This window comes from Sapajus apella, unplaced genomic scaffold (assembly GCF_009761245.1).
Source record: "Sapajus apella isolate SASKATOON/1434 unplaced genomic scaffold, GSC_monkey_1.0 scaffold1, whole genome shotgun sequence".
Lineage (NCBI taxonomy): Eukaryota > Metazoa > Chordata > Mammalia > Primates > Cebidae > Sapajus > Sapajus apella.
The window spans coordinates 84,248,024-84,265,067 of record NW_022436941.1 but is presented as its reverse complement, the minus strand read 5'-3'; the positions used below and the strand labels follow the sequence as shown (position 1 = coordinate 84,265,067).

The 17,044-nt window shown below is 37.5% G+C and overlaps 1 protein-coding gene across 4 annotated transcripts in view; it reads right to left on the bottom strand.

Annotated features, from left to right (window-relative positions):
• The window catches only part of ARL15 (ADP ribosylation factor like GTPase 15), a 418,972-nt gene that overhangs the window by 60,081 nt on the left and 341,847 nt on the right, over positions 1 to 17,044 (bottom strand). The gene's annotated exons all lie outside the window — the stretch shown is intronic.

Genomic DNA, 17,044 nt, shown 5'->3' with positions numbered 1-17,044 from the left:
TTAAAATTCTTCCTTTCACAAATTTCTAAACCGAGGAAAATATTCAGTTATAACATTACTGTTTTGCGAATAGAAAGTTAGATGCTCTATGACTCCCTATTCTAATGTTCCTTACATTTGAAATCTATAGATTAATCATAAAAGACTGAAATCAAACACTATATGATTCAAACAAACATGAACAGATGTTTGTAACTTACGTGTTACCCAGAAAAAAAAAAAAAAACCCAAAAAACAAAAACACTCTAATTTTTGCTTGAAAATAAAGTCCTGAACTTTTAAATCTAGACCAACCAGTGCTGCGATACTGCCTAATTACCACAGGCATGCAGCAAATTTGTATTTTCTTAATTTGTTGAAAGAAAAAAAAAAAAAAAACACCATAACCTTTTCTCTCCACCTTTGAGCAACTTAATAAAATCAAACTTTGAAACAGATTAAGAGTAGTAATCAAAGTTCCAAAGATAGCTAAGAAAAAGCCAACTACTCTGGTGGAAGTTACACGTATTTGAAGCATTTTCCTCAATATAGCAGGGAATTAGTAGGAATTCACTCATTATGTATATATAACCTTAAATGCCCACGTTATTCTTAATTTTCTGGAAAAATAAAAGTCACGTGTCATTTTCCTCTGCTTAACAGAGAACAATTATGAATTTTCTAAAAAAAGGAGAATAGGAAACATGCATACTTCACTTATGCCCATAACTTCTAGAACTTTTACGTTTCATATGAAAAATAGAAAATACACTTCTAATGTGTTGTCAATTCTTTTGAACTTCTAATAATTTGAATGTACATTTTATAGCAAAGAGCTTAATGATCACATCATGCAGCTGACTTAATCCTCAAAATGTCTTTGTAGTTTTATTGTTCTGTAAAAGCAAACCGTTCCATCGAAAATTGTACGGGGTCAAGCTTTCACAAGAAAAATATTTATTATATTGCTCATTAAAGCTTACCAATTAATTACCAAGTTTAGCCAATGGGGTGCCTTTGAACTGCCTGTGAGATGAGTATTTTATTAGTTATTATTATAATAATGAGTAGATTTGAAGGATTTTTACCCTACAAAATATCAATGGTTTATTTCACAATGTTATTTGTTAAACCAAAGCATTAGTCATCCTTTTCTTCTACTTTTCTCCTTCTTCCCCTTTCCCTTTACTTCTGTATAAGTCTTTTCTTAATATTTAAGATATGAAGAAATCCAACATTACGCATCATTAAAACAGGGCCAGATTCACAATAAAATGTGCCTGCAATCCTTTTAAAAAAGGATTATATATACAGAATTACATGGGAAACTTGCTGTTCTCAGAAAAGAACAGAATGGAACAGATAATAAACAAATTTCCACATCCAAGGTAGATCTTTCTTTTTACAGGAGGTCGGGTAAGTTCACACAGAAAAACTCTACAGAAGGGGTGTATCATTAAAAACAAATGAAGCAAGGATTATTGGGTTTAGATTATTTTCTTAAGAGTCAAAAAAGTTTTTCTAGGGCTTTGGCTAAGTACATGAAGATAACTGATGCCCAATTCTGGTTTTGCCAAATAACACAAGTCTTCTCAGAAACTACAAATTCCAGTGGCTCTGGCAGAATGAATATCAACTTAGGTCAATTCTCCATGACAAGAACCCACAAATTTGTCAGTCCATTTCACGTCTCAACTATTAGATAACAGCAGGAAATTTGGGGCCCCATGAGCCTTATGGTCATCAATTTAATAAGCCATTTAAGAGGAGTATTGCCAATTTTTCCTCCTGTCCAGTTTTTCTGATGTAGGTAAAGAATAAGCGAGTTGAAAAGACAGGAATTGTGAAAGATACCACTTAAAGATGAGGTTTCACAGGTGGTACAGCTATTTGTAATGGCCAGGTCTGGCTGAGAATGGCCTCAGAGTGGGTGGCTGAGGTAGAGTGAAAGAAAGATTGTTGGAAGGAAAGTGATTAAGGAACTAAGAGAACCAAAGCTGGATAAATTTTCCACCTGAGAGCTCAAGTTTCCAAGAATGACAGACAGCCGTGGGAAGAAGTGTTAAACCAGTGCTCAAAAACTTCAATGAATGATGGGCAGAATCAACAGGAAGCTGTACAAATGTGTCCAGAAAGGTAGCAGGTAGAATATATCAATAGCTTAAAATGAAAAGGAAACAGGATTTTTAATTGCAACATAAATTATCTGGAAGTGGCAGTAAAGAACAAGAAAGATGCTCATCTCAACTCCGGACCCCATGGTATATGGGTATGGGAGATAAAAATCATAGCAAGCCAAAGACAGAAAATGACTTAAGATCCTTCTAGGGATCTTACAGGGCCTCAGAACTATATGGTAAACACTACCATGTCTGGCATAGAGCCAAAACACAACAGGGTTTGAATAAATACTTGGGTTTTAACTAAAAGGAGTTTAAAAGTATTATCAATTCTGTAGACAAACAGCCTAGATATGAGGCTTTAGGAAAAGTCCACAAGGGAGTGGTTAAATCATTTGAGCAAGAGACTTGGAATACATGAGGAAAGGGATGAAATAAAGAAATGACCTGGCAGGGTACAGCTGTTCGCACCTGTAATCCCAGCACTTTGGGAGGCTGAGGCATGAGGATCATTTGAGCCCAGGAGTTCCAGACCATCCTGGACAACACTGTGAAACCTCATCTCTACAAAAAATACAAAAAAAAATTAGCTGAGTGTGGTGGCATGTGCCTGTGGTCCCAGCTACCTGGTAGGCTGAGGTAGGATGAACACCTGAGCCTGAGAGGTTGAGGCTGCAGAAAGCTGTGATCATGCCACTGCACTCCAGCCTGGGTGACAGAGTGAGACTCTGCCTCTGCCTAAAAAAAAAAAAAAAAAAAAAAAAAAAAAAAAGACCCGATCACCTAGCAAATAGCTCCCAACTGCACCCTCATCTATCTTCTATCCTAGTACCTTATCCTTTTCCTTGATTTCTTTCCTAATTATTTGTCTGCTCTTCAGGAATTGCCAATTTTCTGATTCACTAGAAATGTAACAGCTTAAGTACTATTTCTTTTGCTCATCACTATATACTTAAGGCCCAGCAAAGTGTCTGGCACATGTAACGTTCTCAAAGAATACCAAACAAACAGAGGTGAGAAAAGCATGGTTAGAAGTAGCCCAATTAAGTAACATTAAACAGAGACAGGCCAGTATGGGTTCAATACTTCTAAGGATCCCATCTTTGGGATGGAATTAACATTTAGAAAGGAAGTGAAAAACAAATACTGATTCCTGGGCAACAGATCAGAGAGGCTGCAATCTTGTGGGCAGAGGGCTAAACAGCACTTAATTAAGGAGTAAGCTTGGAGTGACTGAGAGAGAGGTGAGTCAGTTCCCTCGTCTCTACTCAACCATCTTCAAAGTTCTGCCCCATGTGACCTCATCCCTAAGACGATCCATTCTGTACACAGTGGTCTTTCATGTTCTGTACTTCCTGATCTAACAGACAATCACTATTTCCACTGTACTCCTAGCTTCTACGTCACTATTACGTTGCAGCTGTGAACACGGACATATTTGTTATTTTCTGAGTATGCACACGTGAGTTTAGACGTACATTGACATCAGACAGTTTATCTTTTAGATTATAAACTCATAGAAGCAGGGGTTTGTAGTCTCCTTAATGTAATCTTTGGTTTGTTAACTTAGTTTGTTTAGGTCAAGGGTGAAGGTTTAGCCTCCAAATGAATTATTTAGTTTTGCTTTGCTCCACTTTCTCAAGCTATCTCCAACCCAGGTATTCTCAGCTCACTGAGAAGTGTTAAACCAAGATAGAATACTATATGAAAAAAAATCCACATTTGAATAAAAATGTCCAACTTTACAACTGCAAACACCATACATTAAAAAGAACAGCAGTGAAATTCCAAAGCACCTGAAAAATGAGTTGCAAAAACAAAAAGGTTTATATAATCTAAAATTCCTGACTGCAGAAATATGTAAATATATATTTAAACTTGAAATATATGGCCATTCCTATTAAATGTAGAGTCAAGTAAATTTATGTTAAAGGAAAATGTAGTGTTCTCATTCCACTAACCATAAACACAGAAGTGTAGGGCTGGGAAGGACCTTGCAGGCCAGGCCCCCTATTTTGTAGATAAAGTAATTAAAGCCTATAAGGGTTACTGAGGTACCCAACATCAGACAGCAGGACAAGCTGGCAGCACTGACGTGGAGAGACCACAGGCTTTGGAGACAGACCCATCTGCATTTGACCCTGATATTCCACCCTTTAGCTGCGTGGCATTGAAAACCTTCACTCTTTCAAACTTTAGTTTCCTTATGTATGAATGAAGGGTCATATCACTATGGTTTATTAAGCAGGCCTGTAAAGATTAAAAGTCATAAACGTGAAGTGCATAGCACAGGATTTTGGGGCTAAAATGACATAATAGGCTCGGCACCGTAGCTCACACCTGTAATTACAGCATTTTGGGAGGCTGAACTGGGTGGATCACCTGAGGTCAGGAGTTCAAGACCAGCCTGGCCAACATGGCGAAGCCCTGTCTATACTAAAAATACAAAAAAATTAGTTGGGTGTAGTGGCATGCATGTGTAATCCCAGCCACTTGGGAGGGTGAGGCAGGAGAATTGCTTGTACCTGGGAGGTGGAGGTTGCAGTGAGCTGAGATTGTGCCACTGTACTCCAGCCTGGGCAACAGAGCAAGACTCAGTCTCAAACAAATAAAAAAGACACAATAAACCCATTATAGAATTGTTCCCCTAATGGAATAAACTTAAAATCACTGTTAAAAGAAAAAAAAGTAATGTTATCAGAGACCAATCAAGTTAAGGAGAACATCATACCATAATCTGCATAAGCAGTGCCCATGAGTAGAAGATTCTCAGGTAAGAAGGGACTGCATTGGAGGTGGGAATGCTAGGTAGCCAAATTCCTGAACACTATCATTAACAGCCCCCATGGGGAAAATGGATCTAAACTAGCATTTTGGCAGCCCAGGGAAGAGATAGAAAAATCCGCCAGGCGCGGTGGCTCAAGCCTGTAATCCCAGCACTTTGGGAGGCCGAGGTGGGCGGATCACGAGGTCAAGAGATCGAGACCATCCTGGTCAACATGGTGAAACCCCGTCTCTACTAAAAATACAAAAAATTAGCTGGGCATGGTGGCGCGTGCCTGTAATCCCAGCTACTCAGGAGGCTGAGGCAGGAGAATTGCCTGAACCCAGGAGGCGGAGGTTGCGGTGAGCCGAGATCGCGCCATTGCACTCCAGCCTGGGTAGAGTGAAACTCCGTCTCAAAAAAAAAAAAAAAAAGAAAAATCCATTCACAGTAAAAGCTCTTCCTGCCATCACAGGAATCTCCTCAGACACAGGAAAGCAAATCAGAACTCACCATTTTGGCTTTTTATGCCTGGGAGGAAAGGAGAAGAAAGGGAGATGAGTCATAATCAAGCAAAGCTAATTAATTACAACCAAACTGTATTATAACACTGTATGTAGGAGTCTAACAAATTCAATCATGTATGTGAGATCTCATTGTTGTGGAGCTAATAAAATAAGGACAAGGGCTGGGATAAAGGGATGGAGATAGCCAACTGCCAGGTGTGTTGAATCTGAGTTGGTGCTAACATGAGGTTTGCTAGTCTGTATTACAGTTTACTATGCCTTAAATAGTAAACAAAGGTCTAGCCAAAGAGAACAATAATTAAGGGTGTGTGTGTGTTTGTGTGTTGAGGGCTGGGAGAGAAGGAAAATTCCCAGGTGAGGCTCCCTTCCCTCTCTGTGGATTAACGATGCATAGTAAAAGCATACAGGTTTCTCCTTTCTCCATTAGCTGGAAAGGGACAAAAGCACTTGCTGGGAATATGATAGGGTGTGGCGAGGGAAAGAGACATCTGGGGCTGACCTTCTTAGCCAAAACCAACCAAACAAATGGCTTGCTAGCACCTCCTTGAATTGGAGGAATAATCCAAAGCCGTATATCTCACTCCTCCAGAGAGCTGTCTGTGAATATGTAGAGCAAACAGGATGCAGGGCATTTAATACAATTACTGAGGATGGCCAAAGCCCAGATCTTGCTAGCAACTGGGATTGTAGGACCCCAGCACACAGCCCAGCTCAACTAACTCTACCTCTTCTCCAGCATGTGGGTCTTCAGGTCAAATCCTCAAATTGAATGCAACTCTAGGACAAGACATCAAAGTCTAATTAGAGAAGGTAAAACGCAAGACCAGGGCAACTTCCTGACATTAGAGAGTGAAGAAAAGATCCTGAGTGAGTTGTTCATGTTCAACTTAAGTTTTACAAAGAGAAAAGACTATTACAACTAAGCAGGACTCCTAGAGCAAAGAAAAAAAATGAAAGAAAGGGGGAGGGCTAGGAAGGAAGCAAGAATCTACTTTAGAAGAAAACAGTCCTCTCCACCTCCCCCGCCAAAATCTCCATAAGTGCATTACACTACAGGACTAAAAAAGTAGAAATTAAATGAGACATCAGTGATAAAAGAATAAGATAACAACGCAGGCTGCAGAAGGAAACAATAAAACAGTAACACTGTAGAACTGCTAAACAAATTAGAAAGAAAAGAAATAGAATAGGCACAGGTGAAAAACAGGGACATGGTGAAAACCCTTGGAAACTTGAGATAATGAGAGTGAATATGTAAGATGATGATATACAAATTAAGGCAATTTGGGAATGGAGGACAGATAATGACAAACAAATTTAAGTGTCCAACATAGGCGGGGCGTGGTGGCTCACGCCTGTAATCCAAGCACTTTGGAGGCCAAGGCGGGCAGATCACCTGAGGTTGGGAGTTCAAGACCAGCCTGACCAACATGGTGAAACCCTGTCTATAAAAATAAATAAATAAATAAAAAGTGTCCAACATAAAGCAGCAACTTAGTAGTAGGTTCCTTAGCAAATATTAGTAAACTTCACCCTACCTCCCACCCTCATGTATGTAAAAACAATGTTTTATGGTTCTTTTGTTCTTCTATATGACAACCTACAGAAGCAAACAATAAAAATAAACTGATAGCTCTTGTAAAATTTGCCATGTCTATTTTGTAGTGTTATAAACTTGGTATTTGTGTAACAGTGGTTCTCCTGGAGAAAAGCATTAGAAATTTGATCCCATACACTACTCTTACTCACTGAACAAAAAAGAGAAATCTGGAAGCAATCTGGTAATATAAAACTATCAGTTTATGCTGTTAGAGCCTTTATCTAACAAATTTCCAAAACAACTACAGTCGTTAAAATAGTGAAATTATTATTTCCAAGTGGACATATATTTTTATTAAAAGAATAATTAAGACAGTTTCTTTGATATATTTTAACATTTTTCATTAACCAAGGGTCATACACTTGCAAAAATACTTTTCTGGAAGCACAGAGTGGGTAATATGCTGAACAAGAGAGCCACAATGGTGCTCACTCAGTATTCCTTCACATTGATTAGAATTCATTTCACTGAGAAGTACTAGACTAAAGGATTTAATGAGACGTGCTACTGAAACATAAATGTACATAGCCTGGAGCTGAAGGATTTTACAATAACAAAGTCATACACACACAGAGCCATAAATCATTACCTTCACTGCCATTCTGAAGAGGGCTGGCACTTTAGTCGTAAAGTCTTTCCTTAAGTTTAGAAGTGTCTCTGATTGCAAATAATATTCAACAAAAAATTTTATAATCTTAAAAAAGATACTGCTAAATAAAATAAAAGCTACATACTGCCTGCCACATGGAAAGTGCTTGATAAACATTAGTTAGATAAATAAGCCTCAAGACACACAAGACAATGATTTAATTTCCATTGCACATGGCATTGTAGAGGACTCTAAATCTCTGAGTCAGTGTCCTTCATTTCATGTTGTTGACAGACTAGCTATGTGACCAGTACTCTACTCAGTATCTAGAATGTTCACAAATACACTAAAATCATAAAGAATAAGCCACTGTGTAATTAAATATGAATAATGAAGAAAGCACTTGTAACAGTTTGACTTCTATTTTTAAGTGAAAAACAGGACGTTGCCTAAAAAGTTGCTGTGTTTGAAAATGGATCTTTTTACGGATTTATAATATAATCAAAGAACCAACTTTTGCAGTTTGTTCTCAAATATGAGGAGGTGTAGTTTCTTCATCATTTGAAATGATGACATGGAAGACAGCATGCATAAGATCAAACACATTTTACTCAAAATACAGCATTAATGGGCTTGCTCATGTTCCAAGGATGTGTCTTCTTAAACACTGGTTTGTTTCATAGCTCTAACTTTTTTGGAGGGCTTGACTTATCCAAAAATACCGTGGCATGCCTACAAGAGTTAACCTCTTTCTTATATTGTGAAACAGAACAAAAAGGGAACATAAATTCTGACAGGAGATTCTATCATAATAGCTCAGAACACTGAACTTTATCAACTTGATGAAAGGTTTCTCCAAGTTGGAAATACTAAAAGTTAACTCTTTCCAAAAGACTGCTGCATATGTGAAGAGTGAAAGAAAGAAACAAACAAAACCAAAAACTTAGGTTGGGACTAAAGACTAACAAATGCATATGAAGAAGGAAAGTGTCTTTGCTCAAGGTCATTGTGCTAACAGAGTGACTTACTTAGTTCCCATGCAGGTATTTGTTGGCAAATGTTAAGTGATGCAGAAAAAAAGGGACTACATAAATGTGAAAAATAAATAGTTAAAACCATAAATATGAATGTTGTAAATGTGATGATTATGTACATTATCAAGCAAGTAGTGAAAATATGTAATATTCCAGTGTTTCAAATGACACAGTGGGTTGGGTATCGTGGCTCATGCCTGTAATCCCAGCACTCTGAGAGGCTGAAGTGGGAGAAGTGTTTGAGGCCAGGAGTTCAAGACCAGCCTGGGCAATAGAGTAACATCTTGTTTCTACAAAAACTAAAAAAAAAAAAAAAAAAAAAAAAAAGAACCGTGCTCAAGGCAGTGAGGAACCACTACTAAGCCAGATGGAAACTGCTAAGAACAGAAAGACAATGATGTCATGACGGATGGTTAACTATGGGAGCAGCTGGGGTTTGAGTTTCTACTAACAGTAGGAGAAAAGAAGGACCTGAGACAGAGGGGGAATCAGAAATTCTCTATTTTGGTGGCTAAGCTCACACAATCCACTCACAGCTTTTTGTTATTTGATTACTATTGAAACAGATTACTTCTCCATTTGGGGGTAATCGTGAAGTAAGATTTTAACTCATGCTCTATCACTACCCATTCCAGGACACAAATTAAAATAGCCTATTACTACTTTTATTCACAAGATAAAGAGATCTTCCATCCCAATCTTCTCCACGCCTTTTTTTCTAAGCAAAGTTCATGTAAACCAGTAGTTCATAGTAAATCCTAAAATGTATTCCCACAGTGAGATACTTGGAACATTTTCCTTCTGGATTTTATTAAACATAATGTTCTAAGCATTATGACTGCTCTAAGGTATTTCTTGAATAATAACCCAAACTGCAGAGTGAAAGTAAGTGGCAATTAAAATCCCAGAGACAGACGGGAACACTGAGACTAAGAAATAACAGCATCTGTTCCTGACGATGGCTGGACGGCTGATCTAGCTTGGGGTCAGCAAACTTGGCCTGAGGGCCAAATCCAGCCCACTGCCTGTTTTCATATGGCCTGTAAAAGCCAAGAATGGTTTTCACAGTTTTACATGGCTGGGGAAAAAAAAAAAATCAAAACAATATTAGCATTTTAAGAACATAAAAATTAGATGAAATTCAAATTTCAATGTCCATAGTTTCATTGAAACACAGCCAAATTCATTTGTTTACATATGGTCTATGACAACTGGATATGGGAGAGGTGAGTAGCAGGGACTTTGAGTATGGCTTACAAAGCCTATATTTACAATCTGACCCTTTACAGAAAAGGTTTGCAGACATGAGCTTGATCAGAACTTCAAATGCAATCTGTGGTGAAGAAGCTGGTTAGTTTTGAGTATTTGTTTTCTAACCCATCATGGACCTGAGCTATGCTTTTGTAGAATACAAGAATCATAAACTTTGGATGCTGCAGCAATGTCGACTTGCTATAAATTTCCTAAATGCTTACTGTCAATTTCTGTATTTATCTTTTTGCATACTCAAACAGATATTTTGTGGACTGGCCCCAGTCTGCAGATGGTTCTGTGAAGGTATTCTTTGTGTTCTCTAGATCACACAAGTTTTATAAAAGCACTGATCTAGAGAACACAAGAATACCTTCACAGAACTTTTTGGAAAACCTTACTTATTCCTTCCCTATATACTTTCAATATGATGATCACTAAAAATATCAGTAAATAAATATATTTATTTGTAAATACATAAGCTAGATAAAATTATAGTTTTTCTATGAATCTTTTTTGAGTGTTATGCTTTATGCTTTAAAATTATAACCATTGTTTCTTCCTTACCAACTGCCACATTACATATTTTTACTATTCTCTTAGACTTTGGATGAAAGAAAAAAATTTTTCTTTTTTTAAATTTTGTGCTTTGGGGAATGATAACTCAAATTTCATAAACAAAGCTATTAGAACAAATGGTTTTTGGACAATCTGTGCTGTGATTTTGGAAATTGTGTGTGAAAGAAGAGAGTGGCTGGCGACGGTGGCTCACGCCTGTAATCCCAGCACTTGTGGGAGGCTGAGGCGGGTAGATCGTGAGGTCAGGAGTTCAAGACCAGCCTGGCCAAGATGGTGAAACCCCATCTCTACTAAAAATACAAACATTAGCCAGGCGTGGTAGTGGGCACCCATAATCCCAGCTACTCGGGAGGCTGAGGTAGAGAATTGCTTGAACCCAGGAGGTGGAGGTTGCAGTGAGCCAAGATAACACCACTGCACTCCAGCCTGGGCAAGAGAGCAAGACCCTGTCTCAAAAAAAAAAAAAAAAAAAAAGTGAAAGTATTTGAATCCTTGCACAGACAATAATGGTTTTTTATGTCTAAATTTTAAAAAAATTGAATAGATTTCTTCTTATTTTTGCATTATAATAGCAAAGTCCCTAGATATGTCAAAGGCCACAGAAGTAATTTTTAGCTTAGGTACAAAACGTGCCTTGACTCTGTTTTATATGATACTCTTTGGTTTTTAGTGCTGCATTAAAAAAATAAATATGCAAAAAATCATTTCCATGAAACTTTTTTTATTGGCTCAAAGTTAGTAGTGATTTACTTTCAAATTTCAATCTTTATCTCTCTCGGGAATGCTTAATGGTACTGCAATTTTTGTTTAAGAAATGAAATAATTTCTAAATATTTTTAAACTTTAAGAAAGATGAAACTCCATTATTGTGCCAATGACTTTTTTATTATTAGGTGTCAGATGATAAAACATTCAAATAAGAAACAGCACTGGGATTTCACGGTGTCAGTAGAAATGAAAGTCTATAAAAAGAAACTCAAGGTGTGTTTAAGTATGTGAAAAGAGCAAATAATCCCTAAACCTGTTTTATTAGAAGACAAAGAGGAAAATGGTTGCTTTATTTGTTGTTATAGAAGAATGTTGTTGCTAGCAAAGGATAAAATCTCAAAGCAGAGGGAATATAAAACGGCTGTTGATTAAACTTCTGCAAATGTCCACTTTACTACACAGCTCCACTGTCATAAAGCAGTCAAAATAGTAAGATATACTCATTCAGAACAATGACACAATGTTTATAAATATTTATATGTATGCTGAACTACATCATTACTAAAAGCTGCAGCTGTGGTATAGAAAGAAAACTAGGATTTGATTGGGGGCCTCATTTTGCCAATTACTAGGCTCCATGATTCTGCGGAAGTTACTTAACCAGCCGGTGCTGTGCCTCACGCCTATAATCCCAGCACTTTGGGAGGCCGGGGGGGGGGTGAATTATGAGGTCAGGAGTTCAAGGCCAGCCTGGACAAGATAGTGAAACCTGGATTCTATAAAAATACTGGCTGGTAGTGGTGGCAGGTGCTGATAATCCCAGCTACTGGGGAGGCTGAAGCAAGGAATTGCTTGAACCTGGGAGGCGGAGGTTGCAGTGAGCCGAGATCGTGCCACTGCACTCCCGCCTGGGTGACACAGCGAAACTGTGTCTCGGGGGAAAAAAAAAAAAAGAAGTTACTTAACCTTTCTGAGCCTCAGTTTATTTATCCCTAAAATAAATGAGATTCTACCTACCCCAGAAGAATTAAGGAGGATGATACACATGTCTTGTATAAAGCACTATGCAAATGTAAGGGGCTATTATTATTGAGTAGGGAGCTCAGAGAATCTTAATACACATTATATAGATTTATAAATTTTCTGTAAATAAATGAACTTTTTATACAGCAAAGTAGATTGAGTTGTTTGTATACTTTAACATACTTTTCCAATATCACTATTTCTTAAAGCAGAGAATATATTGAGGTAAATCCTCATTAGAAAATGTATTATGCAAATTTAACCAATTGTAGTTGTGATCAGTGCTAATGATGGTCAGTGTGCTATGGGTGCGAAGCAGGAAGACCTTTTCATATGAAGAGGGTGGAGGGCAAAGGTGGTGGGGATGGGTGGGGGCAGGGGCAGGGGCAGTGGGAAATAAGGAAGAGGAGATGTCAGTCAAAGGCATGTGAGAGAAAACATTTTCCACATTTAATGAGACAATCACAATTAATACAGATATATTAAAAGTTCTCTGATCCATTATATCTATTTGTTGATTCAAAAATGACAAGCAATAATTATTATGTAGGAACCTTATGCTTTAATGAAATATCTATGATCACTTAAAAACACTAGGTTTTCCATTTCAGATGAAGTACTGTAGTGAGACGATAATGGATTTTTGCTAACTTTATGCAGATGTACATTAAATGTATGGTATAAGAACAGCATTCCATTTTCAAATCATGAGATTATTGATTTTTATATCTTTCATTGAATACGTATTCAAAGACTTCTCTGTTGCATACAAGCTATTTCTCATCAACTTAAAAAAAAAAAAAACCCAAAAGACAGGGGAGCTTTCTTGCATTCCTCTAAATGGTAAAACTATCCTAATGTTTGGGAAATCAGTCCTGGGGTCCGTTAGTCTGGATAAAACATTTAAAGAATCATGGTATGACATACAGGCAAGGAAGACCCAGTTACTTCAGTAAGGTTGCTATATATATATCCTCTCCATCTATCATCTGCAAATACATTCCTCTGTCTTGGGATCCAAGCCCTCTGCCAAGGTGTACAACTTATATACTGATTTCTCATTATTTGGAGGTAATTAAGCTAATCAGTTAATACAACAAAAGGAGAAGAATAAGGTAATTACTTCTAAGAATATTTCCATGTTCCATAGACCAATTCCTCACTGGATCACCTGTCCACTCCTTAAACATTATGTCCCTGCCTTCCCCACTTCTCAGCCATTCCATGTCTGCTGCAGAACACTTTCCTTTCACACCAAACGTTTGATAACCTGGAAAGCTAGTAGAAACCCGTATTTAATTTTAAGAACTCATGTAAAGAGGTTATTTTATTGAGAATCCACACAATGCTAGGCCTCTAGATCAAGTATTTTATATAGATAGCCTCATTTAATGCTCAAAATGGTCAGTAAAATTAGTCATCATTATCCAAAGTTTGCTTCCAACATACTGCTAACCAGGACCACAGTGCCTCTTTGCATAGGAAAGACCATATTCCTTTCAAAAACACTATTGTTAAAGTGGAAACTATTTTATGAAAAGAGCATCCATCTAATTTCTGACCTCCACTCCAATGTTTCCACATTGCACTAGCTATTGGGTAACATATATGCCATACTCTGACACTACTTTCTGGAATCTGCCTAAGAAATAGTTCCTTGGGTGAAAGTCTCTATACTCTCTCCAGCATTGAAATGCACATCTGCTTTAGATTAACTTAATAGCAAAGTCTTAGTTAACCTGAAGTTCCTCTAACAAATTTTTATTGAGCGCATCTCATGTGCCATACTAGATGGAGACCCTAAAGAACCTGCCCCTCCAGCTAAGGATTGTAAGACAAAGGAAGACAGCAGCACAGATGGAGGACTCTACATCCTTCCATCAATCTTGATACCCCAATAGTTTTCTTCCTTCAACAGCAATTAGGTTACTTTAGAAAAGGATAAGATTTTTGATCTAGTCACTTTTCTGCCAAGCTAATACAGTGCGATTTACCATTTCCTCTTTACAGAGATTTATAAATATATAAATACTTTGCAAGCATACCTTGTAAGCTTACAGCAATATTTTATTAGGATTACAATTGCAATTAAAAATTCCAAAGCTGGGATAGATTTTATAGTTTAATAAAGAAGGTTTTGATAAATAAAACACACCTCTAAAACTTACATTTTAAAGTAGGGCAGGAAAGTGATGTTAGCAAAACTGTCAGAGTAGGCAACTCCAAGCGCCTCACCTCCCAAGGAAACATTGAAAATTCAAGAAAAAGCTTTCAAAATTAACATTGTTAGAAGTCTAGAAAACAGAAAAAGGTTTATCGCAACCAGGCAAATGCTGAATCAAGAGAAAGGCAATTTTAAAATGGTAGAAAAGCACTGTAACACTTGCATATGTTCTAGCCCAAACCTGTTTGCTGGCTCAGCAGCAGTCTTAAAGGTAATAGTCTGCACTTCCAGTATGGGACCCTGGCAACTGGTTCTGAAGGCTGCACAGTGTACCTTACTTGCAAAGAATTGTTTTTGCTGTTTCTAACCTGTCTAGAGGCTACCTGAAGAACTTTGTTTCATCTAACTCAAAATACGTTCAAGGTGGAACTCCTGCAGATGCCTAGAACAAAAGACTAAGTTGAGGCATACCAGTCCCAAAAATAGGGAAGGAAAAGTTGGAGAGAGGTTTTTTTTTTTTTTTTTTTTTTTTTTTTGAGAAAACAGGGCGTTCAAAAGTGTATATATACAGTACATATGTGTGTGTGTATATATATATATATATGTGTGTGTGTGTGTGTGTGTGTATATATGTATACATATGTATATATACTAAAGAATTTACAAAGTCATGCATATGCCCACAGCATGATATATGTTCAGAAAAGACCTGAGAGGTTTTCTTCCCCCAACCCTACTTCCTCTCTCTTGCTTGTGGCTCCTGGCATTTAAGAAAATATCTTTCAAAACACTATCTGAACAGAAGATAAAGGAATAGAGCTATCAGAGATCACATATGATAAAGAATACAGACCTGTTTTAATAGTTTAGAAAAGTCACTAAACAAACAGCTGCAGCCTGCAGCAAAGAGCAACAACAAAATATTGAAGAAAAAAAGACTGATTTCCAGAGTTACTGTATTATAGAAATCAAAATGCCCAATTTAAAACAAAAAATGTATAAAGCATGCAAAGAAAAAGTATGGTCCATTCACAAATGAAATTAATAGAAATTTCCCTGTGGACCAAAGGCACTATACTTACTAGATAAAGACTTTAAGTCGGTTGTCTTTTTTTTTTTTTTTTTTTTTTGAGACAAGAGTCTTGCTCTGTCACCAGGTGCCAGGCTGGAGTGCAGTGGTGCGATCTTGGCTCACTGCAACCTCCGCCTCCCAGATTCAAGCAATTCTCCTGCCTCAGCCGCCTGAGTAGCTGGGACTACAGGTGCGCGCCACCACACCCAGCTAATTTTTGTATTTTTAGTAGAGACAGGGTTTCACCATGTTGGCCATGATGGTCTTGATCTCTTAACCTCGTGATTCGCCCACCTTGGCCTCCCAAAGTGCTGGGATTACAGGCATGAGCCACTTCTCCCGGCCCGTCAGTTGTCTTAAATATGCTCACAGTACTAAAGGAAACCATAGACAATGCACTAAAGGACACCACAAGAATGACATACGAACAACAGAGAATATCAATAAAGAGATAGAAATTATAAAAAGGAACCAAATGAAAATTCTGGAGCTAAAAACTACAATGACTCAAATAAAAAGCTCATTAGAGGGTTTCAACAGCAGATGTGGGCAAGCAAAAAAAAGAACCAGTGAACATGAAGACAGGGCCACTGCAATTATCCAATCTGAGGAGCAGAAAAAAAAAATGATGAAGAAAAATGACCAAAGCCTAAAAGATCTGCTGGAAACCATAGCAGTGTACCAATTACACATAATGGGAAGCCCAGAAGAGAAGGAAAAAGAAGACAATTTGAAGAAATAACAGCTAAAAACTCCCCAATGTAATAAAAAACACATATCTACACAGTCAAGAAGCTCAAGGAACTCCAACAAGGATCAATGCAAAGAGATCTGAAACATAACATCTAATAATGAAATTACTGAAAGCCAAGGAATTTTTTAGGCAACAAGATGAGAGAAGAACTTAACACATAGAAGTGAGCTTCAATAAGACTAAGAGAAGATTTATCATTGGACACTATGGGGGCCAAAAAGGAGTGAGATAATATTTTTAAAGTGCTAAAAGAATAAAAAAATTGACCAAGAGTTCTATATATGACTAAGCCATCCTTAAAAAATAAAGCAGAAATTACAACATTCCCAGAAAAACACTGTGGATATTTGCTTCTAGTAGACCTCCATTGTCAGTAGGCAAAAGAGAGTTCTTTAGATTGAAATGAAAGGACATTGGGTAGTAAGTCAAAGCTGTAACAAAGACATAAAGAATGCCATTAAAAGTAACCAAATGGGGCCAGGCATAATGATTTATGCCTATATTCCTAGCACTTTGGGTGAATTCCTTGAGCCCAGGAGTTTGTGACCAGCTTGGGTAACATGGAAAAAGCTTGTCTCTACAAAAAATACAAAAATTAGATGGGTATGGTGGGCACATGCCTGTAGTCCCAGCTACTCAGGAGGCTGACGTGAAAGAATCAACTGAGCCAGGAAGGTCAAGGCTGCAATGAGGCATCATTGCACCACTGCGCTCCAGCCTGCGCAACAGAGTAAGGCCTTGTCTCAAAAAAGAAAGTAATCAAACAGGTAAATATAAAAGCCAGTATGTATTTTAAATTTGTAACTCCTCTTTTTATTTTCTACATGATTTAAAAGACAAATGTGGCTGGGCATGGTGGCTCATGCCTGTAATCCCAGCA